The sequence below is a fragment of the Onychomys torridus genome, chromosome 3 (assembly GCF_903995425.1).
Source record: "Onychomys torridus chromosome 3, mOncTor1.1, whole genome shotgun sequence".
Lineage (NCBI taxonomy): Eukaryota > Metazoa > Chordata > Mammalia > Rodentia > Cricetidae > Onychomys > Onychomys torridus.
The window spans coordinates 75,976,157-75,993,920 of NC_050445.1; positions in this window are offsets into that span (position 1 = coordinate 75,976,157).

A 17,764-nucleotide genomic window follows, 5' to 3' on the forward strand; every position below is an offset into this window, starting at 1 on the left:
CTGCTTTGGGACACCATGGAACTTTTTGGACATAGGGCTCACCTGGAAGATATATGGCCACAGAATCCTAGAGGTTGGGCTTTGGAGTTACAAAATAACATTGCTCCAGTTGAGTTTCTCTGCTTCTTGGTGGGCCTTGGAGATAGATAATGGTAGTCTGCTTTACATTTCCTGCACTGTAGACAGAAACTACAATTACTGGTATGAACAATGATATTTCCTGTGCTTCTTCCAGCTCATTAAAAAAATAAATGCTTCCAAATTGATTATATTACATATTTCATCCTGGAAACAAAAAATAACCAATACAATACTCATATTTAAGTAAGGCTAAAGCCACAGTTAACACAGCTCTTGGTGGGTAAGGTCAGCTGAAAACAAACAGTCCTGGGGGACTATAGTGTTGGTAGAATAGGTTTCCTGGACATGTTGAAGTCACATAGAAATTTTATGTAAAATACTTCTCAAAGCAATTTCACCAACATCTATTGAGGTGGAGCCTTCCCAAGTTCTTAAGCATATAAGTAGGACTGGCTACCCAGATTTCTTTAGGGTCTTCTTGGTTAGGATTTTGAAATATAGATAACAGAATTCACTCTAACAACTTAAGCAAAACAAGATTTACTAGAGGTTATTTTGTGGTGTGCAGAATCCTTGGAGGACTAGAAGGTGGGTGGTGTGGTTAGATGAGAGGCTGCCAAGGGAAACATTCACTATGAGTCTCTCTTGGTAGAAACCCTAAGACACTGGTTCATGCCATTTGGCACCCAACATAACAGGAACCAGATGCTGGAACCTCCATCACGCAGGACAAATGACTCTTCTTGAGTCTTTATGAGACAATGCCTGCCTCTTCTGTAGCCTTAAGTTGGGTACTCTTTCCTAGTTTTCTGCCAGAGTTTCTACTTGAAAATCTGTAGCAATATGATTATAAATGGTCTCTTAAATTTATTTTTAAAATATGGCTATTTTGGCAATAATGATAGATGAAGATTGGGATCTGCAGTATTTTCAGGTGACATTTATTCAATGCCAGCTTTTCTGATCATGAAGAGCAGCCAGGTCAAGAAGCTATACTTCAGCTTTCACAGTAAGTGAATATTGTAATATTTCCTATGGGGAGTTAGGATATAACAAAATAAACCCTCAAATCACTATAAACAGAAGAAACTTACTTTTCAATATTTAAGTATTGAGCAAATTACCCAGAGCAGAAAGCACATATCAAACTGGTGGTTTCTCACTCTCCTCCTCCACCTAGAAATTTAACATGGAAAGAGCTTCCAGCATTTTGTTGTTCACCAGTTGTTCAAACAGATCCCCAGAGGCAGAGACAGCAGAGACCAAATCTCTGAAGTTGAATTTTTCTATGAGTTCTTGTTAAGAATGGCTTAGACTACAGGCATAGCTTTCAGAATGAAACATCCTCCATGTTATACTGATTCTGAAAGTCTAGAGCTTAAATGGATGCCAGAATTAGCTGTCCAGATTGAGGAAGAGAAAGTCCACGACTTCTGTCTCATTGTAACACACACACACACACACACACACACACACACACACACACGCTCCCTGAAAGCATGAATATGCTTGCAAAATCTTATAGAAAAACATGCAAAGTAGGGATTACTTTCAATTGTTTCATTTAAAGTTACAAATTATTTGGCTGTGGATCTCTGTATCTGCTTCCATCAGTACTGGATGAAGGCTCTATGATGATACTTAGGGTTGTCACCAATCTGAACACCAGGGTAGGCCAGTTCAAGCACCCTCACCACTATTGCAAGTAGTCTTAGCTGGGTTCACCCTTGTGGATTCCTGGGAATTTCCCTAACACTAGGTTTCTCCCTAACCCCATAATGTCTCCCCCAACAAGATATCTCCTTTATTGCTCTCTCACTCCATCCCTCCCCCAGCTTGACCATCCCGTTCCCACATGTTCTCATCCCTCCCCTCTATTGCACCCCTCATGCCCAGTTTACTCTAGAAATCTCTATTTCCCCTTCCCAGGGTGATCAGTGTGTCCCTCTTAGAGCCGTCCTTGTTAGCTAGCTTCTCTGGAGCTGTGGGTTGCTTCAGCAGTCCAGTCCAGGAGAGGGAGGAGGGATGGTACCATCAAGGAGGAGGTCAAGTTCATGATGGGGAAATCTGTAGAGACAACAGAACCAAGCTTGTGGGAACTCATGCACTGTAGACTGACAGCAGTGAATGCTCTGCAATTGAGAGAAAGTTGTGTAGCTGGGTCCGTTTGGGGGACCTCTAGCATTGGGATCAGGATCTATCCCTGGTGCATGAGCAGGCTTTTGGGAGCCCATTACCTGTGGTGGGACACCTTGGTTAGCCTTGATGCAGAGGGGAGGAGCTTGGTCCTACATCAAATGAATATACCAGGCTTGGCTGACTTCCTATGGGAGGCCTTACCCTTTCAGAGGAGAGGTTGGGGGAGGGGGGTGGCAGAAGGCTGGAGGAGGGATCCTGAAGAGGGATGAGAGGGGGACCTGTGGTTGATATGTAAAATGAATAAAAACAATTTTTTAATAAAAAAGTTACAAATCACTAAGGAACTGTTTAAACCTGGTGTGTTAATGTTTCTTTTTTATTCTACTGACAGTACACAAATAAAAATACTCTTAATTTGAAATTTTTAAACATTTTTCTCTTTTTGCCTTTCTCTTGAAAATGATGAGTCTTACTAAGCAAAACAACTGAAAGTTTAGCATTTACAAAATCCAAGTGGGACACTGGGGAAGTGATGAAGGAATGCTGAAAACACAGGGAATTGAACTCCACCCTGCAAATGGCTTCACCCTGTAGAAGTAACATTTGGTGTATGCAAAGGGAATTTTACAAGAGATGAGTAATATGCTTTTCCTCACTTGGTAGTGATTATCTTTTCCCTTGCTGGATAATTCAAGTATGAGCCTACAAAAATAATTTATTAGGTGCTTACAGTGTACAATACATTATGCTAGAGACTGAAAAGAATTCTTATATAAGTCCCACAAAATATTATCATGAACTAAGGATTGGGGCATAATAAAATTCTACATTTATTTATATTTGACATACAAAGACTAAAAGATGACTGGAATATTTAATATCAATGTCAAGCCTGTTTTTTAATAGACACTATTTTATCAATGATGTCTAAAAGTTATGTCTTTTTTATTTTTTTAATATATTTATTTTATTTTTTCATATGGATATTTGTGTTTTAATTTTACACATCAGCCGTGGGTTCCTCTGTCCTCCCCCTTCTGCCCCCCCCCCTTCCTCGCAGCCCCTTCCCTCCATTCCCATCTCCTCCAGGGAAAAGACTCCCCTGGGGATTCAGCTCAACCTGGTAGATTCAGTACAGGCAGGTCCAATCCCCTCCTTCCAGGCTGAGCAAAGTGTCCCCACATATGCCCCAGGTTCCAAACAGCCAGCTCATGCACTAAGGACAGGTCCTGGTCCCACTGCCTGGGTGTCTCCCAAACAGTTCAAGCTATTCAATTGTTTCACTTATCCAGAGGGCCTGATCCAGTTGGGGGCTCCTCAGCTTTTGGTTCATAATTCATGTGTTTCCATTAGTTTGGCTATTTGTCCCTGTGCTTTTCCAATCTTGGTCTCAACAATTCACACTCTTACAGTCCCTCCTCTTTCTTGACAATTGGACACCTGGGGCTCCACCTGGGGCCTGGCCCAGGATCTCTGCATCCACTTCCATCAGTTATTGGATGAGAGTTCCAGCACGACAGTTAGGATGTTTGGCCATCTGATCACCAGACTAGGTCTATTTTTAAAAATTTGTTTCAATGGTTAATTTTTTCTGTCTAAATAAATGCAGTACATTAAAAATCAGAATTTTAATCCTTAAATGAATTTTAAGTCAATCATGTTTACGTTCATAAAAGAGTATTTGATTCCTCGTTTTGATCTGACTTGTCTTTTTAACCTATAAGAAATGTAATCTGTTCTATTAGAAAATCAGGTAGTGTATTATTTTTACACACAAACAAATTTGTCTCAGTCAAATCTTCAGTGTTATCAAAGCCAATTTACCAATTTTAGTAAGATTTTTCTTACAACTATAAGTTTTTCATGCATATCTCATTTTCAATAAGCCTGAGAAATGCCATTATAAACCTAGATCATGCATTCACTGAACCTCAGATTTTTGCTTTGAACCTTCTTTGATAAGGATTTCTTTTTAATGCTGAACAAATGGTGTGCATGACAGATGTATATTATACTTGTCTTGGACTCCTTGAGTGCTGCGGGATGTCTTTCTGTATGCTGTGAATATGTGTGGCTCCCATTGGATAATAAGTAAAGTGGCATTGGACTATGGCAGGTCAGGATAAGGTCAGGGAGTACATTCAAACTGAAGATGGAATGAAGGGTAGAGACAAGAGCCTCCTGCTGAAGGCACAACAAGATGTTAGCAGACCGGGAATGCCACAGCCATGTGGCAACATATAGATTTATAGAAATGAGTTAATTTGATATGAAAGAGCTAGCTTGCAAGAACCTTGAGCCATAGGCCATACAATTTGTAATTAATATTAAGCCTCTGAGTGGTTATTTTATAAGCAGCTATGGGACTGTGTTGGGAGAGATTCATCCAGACTGTTGGGCAAGGCAGGACCAGAGAAATTTTCAACCATACTTGAGTGACTAGAAATTCTGATTAATTGTTTTAGAAAGCAACCTGGGCATCAATATTCAAAATTATGCTGCTTTACAAGAGTAGAGGCATGGTAGGTGGATATTACACCTACTAGATACTATAGGTAAAACTACCAGGTTAAAATTGGGTCAATGCATTTACAGTTATTGGCTGTAATTTTCACGGGTGTCCAAATATTACAGAGTATTTTCATTTTTCCTCAGATCCTCTCCAGAGCATGAGAGTAAGACTGTATTGCTGAAGTCATAGTGGTGATAGAGCTGGAGAAATTAAGCAAGGGCTGACCCAGATGCTTTACCCGCATTGGCTAGCTTTGATAGTTCTAAGCATGCTGCTAGAGGCTAAAGTGATAACAAATCATACCCAGCAGGGAACCCTGTGAGCCACAGGGACTTGCTTGGGAAGACATGCTCACTAGTCTAATAGTGTTATGAACGTCATGGCAGGACACAACCACTTTCTAATTGAGTTTAACTTCCTACTCCACAGATGAAACCCATACCTGGAACCCTTATCAGGAAGAGTTTGGAGAGGGGCTTGATTGTGATCAAAATATATTTTATAAAACTCTGAAGAACTAATAAAAGTTCAAAATTGCAAAATTGCAAAATTAAATTTATTGTTTGAAATTTCACACATAACTATAATGTGTTTGGTCAAATCCACCTTCTACTTCTTCCTCTTCAACTCCTTTCATATCCCTTAGTCTTACTTATCATACCTCTTTCTCCCTGTACTCACATGATATTCTCTCTATATAAAGCCTATATATTACACATATATGTATATGTATATATACATGTATTTCTGAAATACATTTAAGAACAGTTAATGTTTGTATTTAATTTTCCATTCTATTTTATACAACATTTAGAAGACTTCTAAATAAACCTGACAAACAAAACTACTATCTTTAAACAGGGGTTTGGCCCACTGTCCTCCACTCATTTCTCATTCAAAGTTTAAAGAGGTTTAATCTATTACAAATATCTTTGTCGGTTTATTGACAGTCTGAGTGCATTTCTACTTCCCACTTTGTAATTTGTTTTATAAGGATGATGGACCCAAGCAAATCTTATCTGAAATACACTATCAAGTAATAGGATAGTATGTCGTTTGCGGGAGCCCACAGAGGTTTCCTAGTGAGATCTGAGCTTGCTTTACCCAGCAGGGCTGCACAAGGGGTTGGATTGACCACGTGTTTGGAATGGTCTGCACTTGACTGTGCTAGAGGACGGTCTTTTACTTCACTCCTTGGCATTACATTAAAAGCCCCTTTAGAAGAGACGGGGGATGGTGGATTAGGATCCAGGCCCTCCCAAGGCTATCCTGTTTTTCTATCTGTCTCTCTACCCTCTGTATTTTTATCTAAATCTCCTATCCCTCACTCCTCAAGAGTCACTAGAGGAAAAGGTGGGAGCCAGTCCCCCACAGTCATTGGTATGATCTGATGCTAAGAACATAGAGAACATTAGACCTGGCCAGGAGATTTAATGAGAAGCTTTGGCATGATTGAAAATGGACATCATCTTTATTCTAGCCCAGAGAGATGCAGGAGATGTTTATTTCATATTTACTCTTTGAGTAATGATTAATAAAATATTCAGCCTTTGGCTCATTTTGTAAAAATAATTTAAAATTAAGTTTACACTGTTGAGTAGCTATGTTTGTCAAATGTGAAACATTCTATACTAAAAAAAAATTTAAAATATATTTCTGTCTCTAGTCAAAACTGTCTTTTAATAAATTCCTGTCTTGATATTTATTATCTGAACTGGGTAAAAATGTTTAGGTCATGGATCATTAAAAACTTTAATATCAATACATTCAAACATTTACAAATGCAAGGTCCAATAATTTTTGAAAAAAAAATTCTTTTTACTATATATCATTAGCAACAAAAATTACCATGACCCACGTTACTTTTCTGAAAAAAAAAAAAAGAGAATGCTGGGAAAAGGAAGAGAAAAAGAGGAGGAAGAGGAAAAGGAAAAGGAGAGAACAGAAAAAGAAGGAGGAAACAAGGGAGGGGGATAGTAGGAAAAGAGAAGTGAGGAGATAGGGAAGGAGGGAGAGAGGGAGGGAGAGAGGAGGGAGAGAGGAGGGAGAGAGGAGGGAGGGAGGGAGGAAGGGAGGGGGGAGGGGGAGGGGGGGGGGGGAGGGAGGGAGGAGGGAGGGGGAGGGGGGGAGGGAGGGAGGGAAGGAGGGGGGAGGGAGGGAGGGAAGGAGGGGGGAGGGGGAGGGGGAGGGGGGAGGGAGGGAGGAGGGAGGGGGAGGGGGGGAGGGAGGGAGGGAAGGAGGGGGGAGGGAGGGAGGGAGGGAAGGAGGGGGGAGGGAGGGACATTCTCTAGGTTCATGTGAACACCGCCTGCTAAAGGTTTATATATTAAAGTTGGTATCACCTTACTGAAACTGTTGGAAGACATAGAACTGTTAGGAGGTGGATATAATCTAGCTGAAGATTTTAAATCTGTTGAGGCATGTCCCGGAAAAAGACTGTGGAACCCTAGGAACTTTCTCTCTCTCATTCACACCACAATCCTGGGTGAACTTTTGGCCTTATTGTAGTCCTTAGCCATGAGCAGATGTCTTCCCCCAAACCCTCAAAGTTGTAGGCCTACAGCAGAGCATCTTTAGGCCTCTCCATTTGCAAACTTCTTCCTTCCACCAGAGAAGTATTTACATGGCTTTGCGTATGTAGGTAGATAAATACAAAATAAAAAATGTCCTGAAAAGAATTTATCAATTTATTTAAAATAATTCATTGGTATACATGTAATTTATCCATTTGCTAAAAACAAATGTGTTGCTGTGGATATCGCTCTGTGTAAATAAAGTTAATAAAGTAAATAAAAGGTCTCTGATGACACCATGGTCCAGATGATCTGATATCCAGAATGGTTTCAAGGCAACTGGCTCAGAGGTTCACCCTAATGGACTACTCTATAATCCTAAAATTTTCTTTGTATCCCCATAAGATACAGCGCCCCCCTCCAGCAGGAAGTAGTAAGAGAAACTACGCCCACATTCCCAAAATTATCAAGCTGGCTTTGGAGATGGAATTGGCTCACTCCTTCTCTAAACCCAGACATATTGCTAAAAGAAATGGTTAAGAGATTCTTGTGTCCCAAATCAGAAGAGCCCTCTGGTGTGGGACAGAGAAAAACCAATATTTTCATTTAAAGCAGGTTGATTATAAATGAGATCTCTTTCTAAAGAAGAAAGGGGGATATGATATAGATATAATAGGATGAAAGTGTAGATTAGGGAACTTACTTCTAAAGAGCAACAACTTGTTTAAAATGTTTTACATTGGTTTAGATTTTAGTCTATTGATACAAACTTAAAGTTAATTTTGTTATACTGTGTATATATTTCTACTCTTGTTTAAGGTATTATGTTTGTATAGCTCATTTAAAATTATAATGGATAATTAAAAATAGATTAATAATTAATCATCTGTGATAATCATACTCATAGCCATGTTAGTTAAGTCTTCTGGGTATACATAGAGATATTTCAGATAGATAGGTAATCTTCAAATACTTCAAAGACCTTCAGAATATGGCATTTAAAATATTTTTAAAATTTAGACTTTCTGGACAGTGAGACATGTCTGCTCCTGGCAGCACCGATTTACTTCAGAGAGGAGGATGGGCATTGAAGACACTTCATATGGAGTTTATCTTCACCTTGGCAAACATAGCCATTTGGGCAAGAAACTGTTCTTGCCTGGACTGCTCGATCAACTGGACATGCAGGACCTATAGAAAGGTGACCACTGAACTTTGCTTGACAAAATGGTCCTTCAGGTTCCTGCTTCTCAGAGGAAACTGCCAGACATTCTACAGGACACTGAGAGAAGTGACCAAGAGACTCTATCCCTGTGGGCTGAAGACAAATGCCCCAACTTTACAAAGGAACATTAGGTGACTGTTTGGGTTGCCAGCTGTCTCTGTCTACCCTGCAAGACTTCCGAAAGTTGCTTGCATCCTTCTCCCGGTTGTCAGGTATATCCTTCTGAGGTCTTTGATGTGGTTGAAGACTAGATAGTTATAATTTCCTCAGTTATGATACAAGATAAGTTAGATATAAAACCTTAGACTCACAAATATAAGATAGATAGGATATCTTCTTTAATATTGTAACTGTAATTCTTGCTAGATAATTGTTTTGTTATATGTAATTGTACTATGTAAAAGTTAAAACCTTCCTTAAAAAAAAAAAAGAAAAGGGGAAGTGCTGTGGATATCGCTCTGTGTAAATAAAGTTCTGATTGGCCAGTGGCCAGGCAGGAAGTATAGGCGGGACAAGAGAGAAGAGAATTCTGGGATGTAGAAGGCTGGAGAGACACCGCCAGCCGCCGCCATGAAAAGCAACATGTAAAGACACTGGTAAGCCACAAGCCATGTGGCAAAGTATAGACTAACAGAAAAGGGTTAATTTAAGATAGAAAAGGTAGATAACAAGCAGCCTGCCACGGCCATACAGTTTGTAAACAATATAAGTTTTTGTGTACTTTCTTGGTTGGGTCTGAGCGACTGTGGGACTGGCGGGTAAGAGAGATTTGTCCTGACTGGGCCAGGCAGGAAAACTCTAACTACAATGTGTATTTGTAGAATAATGTGATATATTTTCTTCTTACTTGTACACACATATATATATATATATTTATACATTTGTACAAGGGAGGAATAGTTAATTTTACAAGACTTAGGCATCTTCAATGTCAGAGCCAATCAATATATTGATTTTGTAATCGATCAATGCCAAAAATGCTCCTTTGCATAGTATGTAACACAAAAGAGCAGAACTATGTATAGAAATTCTTGAAAACTCTATCTTCATATCTCAATTCTATCTCAAGCTGAATTTATTGAATAATTTTTACAAAGTTTAATCGAGAAACTTGAACAGTTCTTAAGAAAGGTCAAACATTCAGACACAAAGGATCCAAAGCATTACTTGATTTATACTGAGGATAGAAAACAGTAGAAATCTGTTTTCTGTCATGAACTGTGTGTCTGTAAGAACAGAAATGTGTGTATACAGCACAAGCACTGCAACTCCTAACATACACTAATTGAGGATTTGAACGGAGGTGTTTGGATAGGGTCTGTGTGTACTGTGTGGAGTTATAGTACGTGTACTATAGCTAAACATGTCTTCTGTGTTCAGAACCAAGGCTGCAGTGTGCCTTATATTCATTACAAGTTCAAATATAGATTTAAGTTTAAGTTGTTGTATATTTAGAAGTCCTTTACTGTTAATGAACTTTTTGCATCCCCACAGTAAGATATACATCTTCACATGAGGTTCTAACCTAAAGGTAGGAGTTGAGATGTAGAAGTCTTGGACTGCAAGCTACAATGTTGCCAAACAAGTGTATCTTTTCTCTTAAGTTGATCCATCTCAAATTTTGTTACAGAAACAGAAAACTAACAGAAGGAAGGAAAGATTGAACCTAATTTGAATAGAGAGGATATTATTTACATTAAAATTCAGTGTAAATATGAATGTGGTTCACTGTTCTAATTTTGATTAAAGTAATATTTATATCCCTATAGGATATTCTACAGAAAATTCATCATATATTACATCCTTAAATACAAAAATCAACACAAAACAATGTATTGAGTTTTGAGACATATCTCAGCTTAGAAGTGAAGATCAAGGGCCTTTGGATCCACAGTTGACAAGATTATTAGAACTCATAAGTAAGTGGTGGTTGAATAGGAGTGGTAGTTAAAGAAGAAATAACTAGAGTACAGTGCCTGTCTGTCTCTGTTTCTTCCTTTCCTACACTCTAAGTGGTAGATCATTGGTGGCTCTTTAAACACAATAATCAACACGGCCAAACTTCATTTTAAAGAATCTTATAAATAACAAAACAATCTTAGCAATGTGTAATATAGGATGATACATAGAATATAATAGAGACATACAGGAAATAGACAACTAGATGTAGGAATTTGGGCAGTTTGAGTGGTTTAATAATAGAATGAGAAGAGTTTAAGATCTTTGCAACAATCAGAGAAGGAATGTAAAGATGAGGTGATGACAATCATAGGTAACATTTCTGTAATTGCAATTCGATGAAATGGGTGCTGGTAATGTTCTCATGTTATCAAGGCTGTTCAACATGAAAAAAATAGACTCAGTTCAGTCCATACAGGTTCCTGCACACAGGGAAGTTCTGGCAATAGGACTTCTGTGTAGTCTGTGTTCTTGGCATTTCTAAGGATGATCTTCCACATTAGACCTGGTTCTCATACACTGGATTACAGTCTGAAAGCCTCAAATGATAAGGGAAGATACTTGCTATGATGTCCATCAAAAGGATGTCACTATTTACAATAAGTACAAATAATCAATTGGAAGAAATCTGAAGCCTGTTGTCCCTAGTTATAAATCTATAAGGACAAATTAGAGCTCATTTCTTGGTATGAAGATTATGACAATTCTACATCATATCTGAAGACAGAAGATGTTTTTATTTCTAGAAATTCTGATGAGTCAAACATCTCACTTATTCTGTCTATAACACAATACTTACATTTTGTTATTTATGTTAATTAACTGCGAGTAGAATAAAAGCTTAAAATATTTAAAAGTCTATACAAGCCAGAATTTTTAAAACAACAATTACATGAGGGATTAAAAATACTTGAAATTTGGGGGACTTAAAAAAATGAACTTATAAAAGACTTCATAAGAAACATCACAACTATTTTTACTACATATTTTAAGTAAAAATTTAAAATCAATTTTTTAAATAATATTTGAACAATGAATAGTACTTCTAATTGTTTTCTTCAAAGAACATTTCCTTTCTTTCCCTCCCTCCTTCCTTCTCAGTGCTGAGTTTACAGCTCATCCTACACGTTCATATTCATAAGTATGCATTCTGATGCTCCAGTTACAAAGGAATCTTTACATCTCTACATGGAGTTACTTTATGATATGAGCAAATACAACTTTCTAAAAATCCAGATAAATAATTAAGATAAAACGTAGTTCATTGGGTTTTATGAATACTATAATTGTTTCCATGTAAATCATCTTACAGTTAGCTGTCATGTGCTATAGATCTTGCCTTCCATGTTTCTCAGACTCCAACAGGAGAGTATGTTTGTGCTGAGAATGAAATATACCTTCTTTGGAATAAACATTTGGCCCTCTTCTAACTAGCTGTTGTGAAATGCTTGGCTCTTTCTCCTTAGATCTGATTGCATTATATCATCGTTAGGCATGGTCCTAGGCAATCACTTACTCTGTAAGCAGGTTTTGAAAACTCGTATAATGAAATCCCAAGTGCACCATTCTCCTTGAGATGAGAGGCAGGCCATGTGGTTATAATGTGTGCTGTCAGTGTTTCCTCAGCTTTGCAGAGGAATGCTGGCAAAGCTTCACCTGGCACTGAAAACCCTTAAAAGCATCGCCCAGTAAATAGACTTTTCACAACTATGTGAAAGTGGTGGCTATTATCTGAAGTTAGTCACTGAATTTTGCTGTACATTGATGTTCACTAATGACTCAAAATACAAGTTTAGAGGCAATTCTCAAATATGGAATCTTTCTTTAGTTTTTTTTTTGAGAGGCGGTGATATATAAAAATATTAGAAATGCATGAAAAAATAGATGCATAGTGAGTGAATTTCATTTTTAAATTGAGACCTATCTATGAATATTGTTGACTGTAGTATCTACTATGCTAAACATGAATATTCTTATTCTCTTCTTTTTCTCTATTAATGAATTTAGTAGTGTATTTGAAAATCTCTTCTACTAAACTGCACAATCCTTGAAATTTAGTCCATGCTGTGGTAGTTTGAATGTAATTGGCATGCATAAACTCATAAGGAGTGGCACTGTTGTGAGCTGTGGCCTTGCTGAAGTAGGTGTGGCCGACTGAAGGAAATGTGTCACAGTGGGGTCAGGCTTTGAGGTGTCTTTTACTTAAGCATCACCCAGTGTTACAGTCCATTTCTTGTTGCCTTCTGATCAAGATGGAACCAGCACCATGTCTGTCTGCATACCACCATGCTCTCCACCATGATGGTAATGGACTGAACCTCTGAACTGAAAGCCAGCCACACTGACTGAATGTTTCCTTTAAAAGAGTTGCCGTGGCCATGGTGTCTCTTTACAGTAATGGAAACCCTAAGACATAAGTTGGTACTGGAGTGGGACATTACTGTGATAGCCCAGACTGTGTGTTTGTTTGGAGGAATCTGGACTTTGGTACTTGGGTTAGAAAAGCAGTGGGATGCTTTAAGTTCTTCTTAATGGACCTGACTAGTAGGTGCATGGAAGACAGTGGTGCTAAAAGTTATTGCAACTGTGGGGGCTGTCTCAAGGGGTTCCAGAGGAGAATTTTAGTAAGTTGCCTAGAGATTGTTCTTGTGATGTTTTGGTGATGAAAGTGGCTGCCTTTGCCTCTGAAAAATATGCTTGAGGCTAAAGTGAAGAGTTTGGATGAAATCCACTGGCAGAGGAGATCTCAAAGCAGCCTAGTATAGATTCTGTTCTGTGGTGGTTATTATTGTTAATTCTGATGAAGATTTATAATGAAAAGGAGCAAGCTGACCAAGTGAAAATACAAAATGTGCAATACAAAATGTAAAACACAAAAGGGGCACCAGGAAGTGGAATAAAGATAAATTCTCTGTTCAAGGAGATAAAGGGATTAAGAACTTGAATAAAGGGAGTAGTGACCTCAGGGCAATATTCCAAGCAACTATGTTTCCAACTTGTGAAAAGGAATTAAAGAAAAGCTTAGAGCCTGGTGGAGTTTTGCACAGCTGTAATTCCAGCACTCAAAAGGCAGAGGCTGGTTTGAAGCCAGCCTCGTCTACAGAGCAAGTTGCAGGACAGCTGAGCATAGGCACTAAGGTAATAATCTAAATCAGAAAGCTGGTGAGGATATAATTAAACAAGGAGGCCATGTTCCAGCCTCAACAAGTAGCAGAACTTAGCAGCTTTAGCTATATGGTTATGGCTTCAGAGTTAAGGATAGAAGAAATGGGCTATGGAATTTACCCCACAAATTAAAGAAAGTCACTGAAGTGAGGTATGTATCAAGGGTGTCCATAAATGGAGGTCTAGAGAGGCCATTATGAAACTGTGAAGTTGAAGCCTGGATTGCTTTAGAGATGCCAGAGTCATGGGATACCTGCCCAGGAAAACTGCTAACAGGAAGAAGAACCAGGCCAAGAGAAAGAAGTGTGTTGCTGTCAACGAAGCTGAATGGCTTGGAGATCTGAAGAGTGTTTTATGGAGACACAGATCTTGGAGTTTGCCCAGCTGATTTTTCAGTCTTGCTTTGGTCTAGTATTTCCTCACTATGCTCCTTTCTCTATGTTTTGGAATGGTAATATATATCCTGTGCCATTATATGTTGGAAGTATGTGATTTTTTTTTTAAATTTTGATTTTACAGGGGATTACAGTTAAGATATTACATGAATCTCAGAAGAGGCATTGAACTTTAAACTTTTAAACATTGTTGAGACTGTGATAGACAATTGAGACTTTTGATGTTGGACTAAAGGCATTTTTCATTATGATATTGTTACAAGCTTATGGGTGGAGTGGAATGTGGTAGTTTGAATGTAATTGGTCCCCATAAACTCATAAGGAGTGTCACTATTGGGAGGTTTGACCTTGTCAAAGTAGGTGTGGCCTTCTTGAAAGAAGTGTGTTGATTCAAGGGCAGGCTTTGAGTTCTCTTGCTTAAGCTTTGCTCAGTGTCACAGTACATTTCCTGTTGCCTTCTGAATAAGATGTAACCAGTACCATGTCAGCCTTCATGGAACCATGCTCCACATCTTGATGATAATGGACTTGAATCTCTGAACTGTTAAGCCTCCACCTCAGTTAAATGTTTTCCTTTGTAAAGTTGCCATGCTCATGATTTCTCTTCACAGCAATAGAAACCATAACCAAGACATGCTTTACTATTTATGTCCAAATTGCATGCAGTTTATAGTAGGACTCAAATAAATATTTGTTGAATTGGTCTAATTATATTAATAATAGGAAATTGTGCTGATAGCAAAATATCATTTCAATTTTACTTCTTGCTTAGACATTCTTTACTGAGGCAGGAATTCATGTCAGGAATGGAGAGTGAATGTTATAATTAGAGTCTTGAAATAGATAACACAAAATGTATTTAAATCATCAGAAGTAAGTTTAATGAGTGGGGAGATAATATAACAACTGGCCTGAGTGTAATATAGACATGATAAGATAAAATATAAATAAATATGGATCCTTAAAGATAAGTAAAATCATGCACACACACACACAAATATAGGAGATGGGGCTGGAGAGATCGCTCAGTGGTTAAGAGCACTGACTGCTCTTCCAGAGGTCCTGAGTTCAGTTCCCAGCAACCACATGGTGGCTCACAACCATCTGTAATGAGATCTGGTGCCCTCTTCTGGCCTACAGGCAGAATGCTGTATACATAATAAATAAATAAATTTTTTAAAAATTAAAAAAAAAATAGGAGAATGTCTAACCAAGAAAATTATCAGAATGGAAGAGAGTCTAGGCTAGAGAAGAATAATGTGAGGAAGATGTGTTGTGTTTTTTGTTTTTTTGTTTTTTTGTTTTTGGTTTGTTTGAGGATTTCATCCCCACCCAGGCATGCATGCATGCACACACCCATGTGCATCATGCAATGTGTTTTGATCAACTCTACTCCCCTATTGTATGACCTCAAAATATCCATTCTCTTCTCCCACTTATAGACAGTAGTGACCACAGAAAAACAAAGTTTTAAATTGTCAGTTAATCCCAGTTTCCACTGGAGTTTTAGGGCTGTGTTTCTATGTTGTCTTGTAAATCTCCATGTAACATTTTAAGTCTTCCAATTTCTACTTTAGTATATTTGGAAGTGAATTCTTCGTTTGCATTCAAATGTTCATTCTCCATCTTATTTCTCCTCTGAGAAATACAGCCATAATTTTGTCTCTACCAGTACTCTGGGAATTGCCCTAAGTAAACTCCCTTTACTCCGTTGCCTCACAAGCTCTTGAATCTCTCCCTTCTCCATATTCCTTGATTCATCCTTAGTTTTGGTGTTTACCTCTTTTCAAATGATCAATCAGGATAAGCAGGACAGAAATCTTTCTGAAATCTGAATGTAAATGTAAGACTACTTAAAGCATGAACACCACATCGTGTGAGGAATGCTATGGTGTGACCAAGGTAATTGGTCATAGCTTCAACTTTACACTAATTACCAGTCTCCCACTATCTTCAAGTAGTCGGCTTTGCTGAGGTCAGAGCTAAAAGCACATATTTGCTATAGAGTATTTTGTATCTGTCTTGGGGTTTCTATCACTGTGATAAAACACTGTGGCCAAAAGCAAATGGGAGGGAAGAGTGTATTTCCACAGTAAGCTGGGCCCTTAGCATCAATCATGAGTCAAGGAAAGGCTTGTCCATACGTCAATCTGATTGGAGTGTTTTCTCAGTTGAGGTTCCCCTGCCCAAATGACTCTGTGTCCAATTAACACGAAACTACCCAACACATTTTCTTTTTCTGAGAAGACAACAAATTCCCATTTTTCTTGCCATGTGTCTTTCATCTACAATCAGCTAATGCATCTCTTAGATATCTCCTCAGCTGTGAGAGACGTATTCCCTACCCTACATATTTCATCTAGAAATGTATGGAAGCCTGTTACTGTAGCCATCATCTTTTAAAATCTTCACATAAGTTCTTGGTCTCTTCACTATAGTAAATTTGTCTAGAGCTATGAGTGAAATGTGATTTTTACATCCACCATATATAATATTGTGTCCCTCCCGAAGGCTACATCAATAATATCAACATCTATGTTAATACATTGCTTTCCTCAGTGTATATATTCTTAGTCTTTATTAAATTTCTTTTGTATTTTAACAGCATGTTAGAAGAACCAAAATATGAAATGTTTTAATGTATGGAAATCGAAACAAATTCTCATAATTATTACCTGCAAGAACAAATACTGAATTAGCTCTTGAGCAAACATATTACTTTAGAGTGATCATTATTTTTGCATACAGTGCTTTTTCCAATTTAATATGTATTTCTGATAGGTTTTGTGGATGTTATTTTCTTTGGATCCCACAAAACTTGACTGACAATAAATAAGTGATAGATAGATAGATAGATAGATAGATAGATAGATAGATAGAATCCTATGTGCTTAAAAAAAATCCTATTTTACTTCTGAGTAAATAAGAAACGCTCTTTGAAGCGATTTAGAAAAACACTAAGAAGGAAAGATCATTTGACTGAATCCCTGGCAAGGAACTACATCAAAATGGAACTGTATTCTCAACCACAGTGTAGTTCCATATCATGGCTTACATCCACAAGAAAAATAGTCTATGAAAAAATAAATATTCTTCCTGTGGTTAACAGGTTTTTTCTGATGAATCAGCCAATTCCAGATTTGTATAAATATCTAATCTATAAAGTTAGTGAGTTTAAAAGTTTCAAGACATTTTCTTAACAATATGGAAACTAGTAATCATACTTTACACCTTTCATAAAAATATTATTATATAACTTCATTATTTGCTTTTTTCAGTGTTGAGTTTTCATAACCTGTATTCTTTATTTCATTATTTTTGTGTCAAAACATATATAATGTGGAAAAGAACCAGAATGATAATCGATGTTAAATTCAGTGATGACAGATATCATACAAAGATTGAATTCACAGTCCATTTTATTTTTCTGATGCAAGGTCACCATAAATACTCATGGTATACAATACTTTGTGATTTAAATAGGTAACATTACTAAAGATATTTTTCACATAATTGTGGACATCTATGTAGCTGTTGAAATAAAAAGAGTTTTTAACATCTAAGATTTTATTTATTTTATACTTTCCTCAGAGCATGTACACCCATCTGAATAGTTTCGCACAAGTTGCCTGCTTACAGTTGAAGAATATTAACTTCTCTACAATTCGTATTCCAGGATCGTTCCATTTAATGTCTGTTTCTTTTCTGAACCATTTTTATCATTGAAGCTTTCAGTTTTTCATCCTAAGGCCAATAAGCTTAGTTTTTTCTGCTC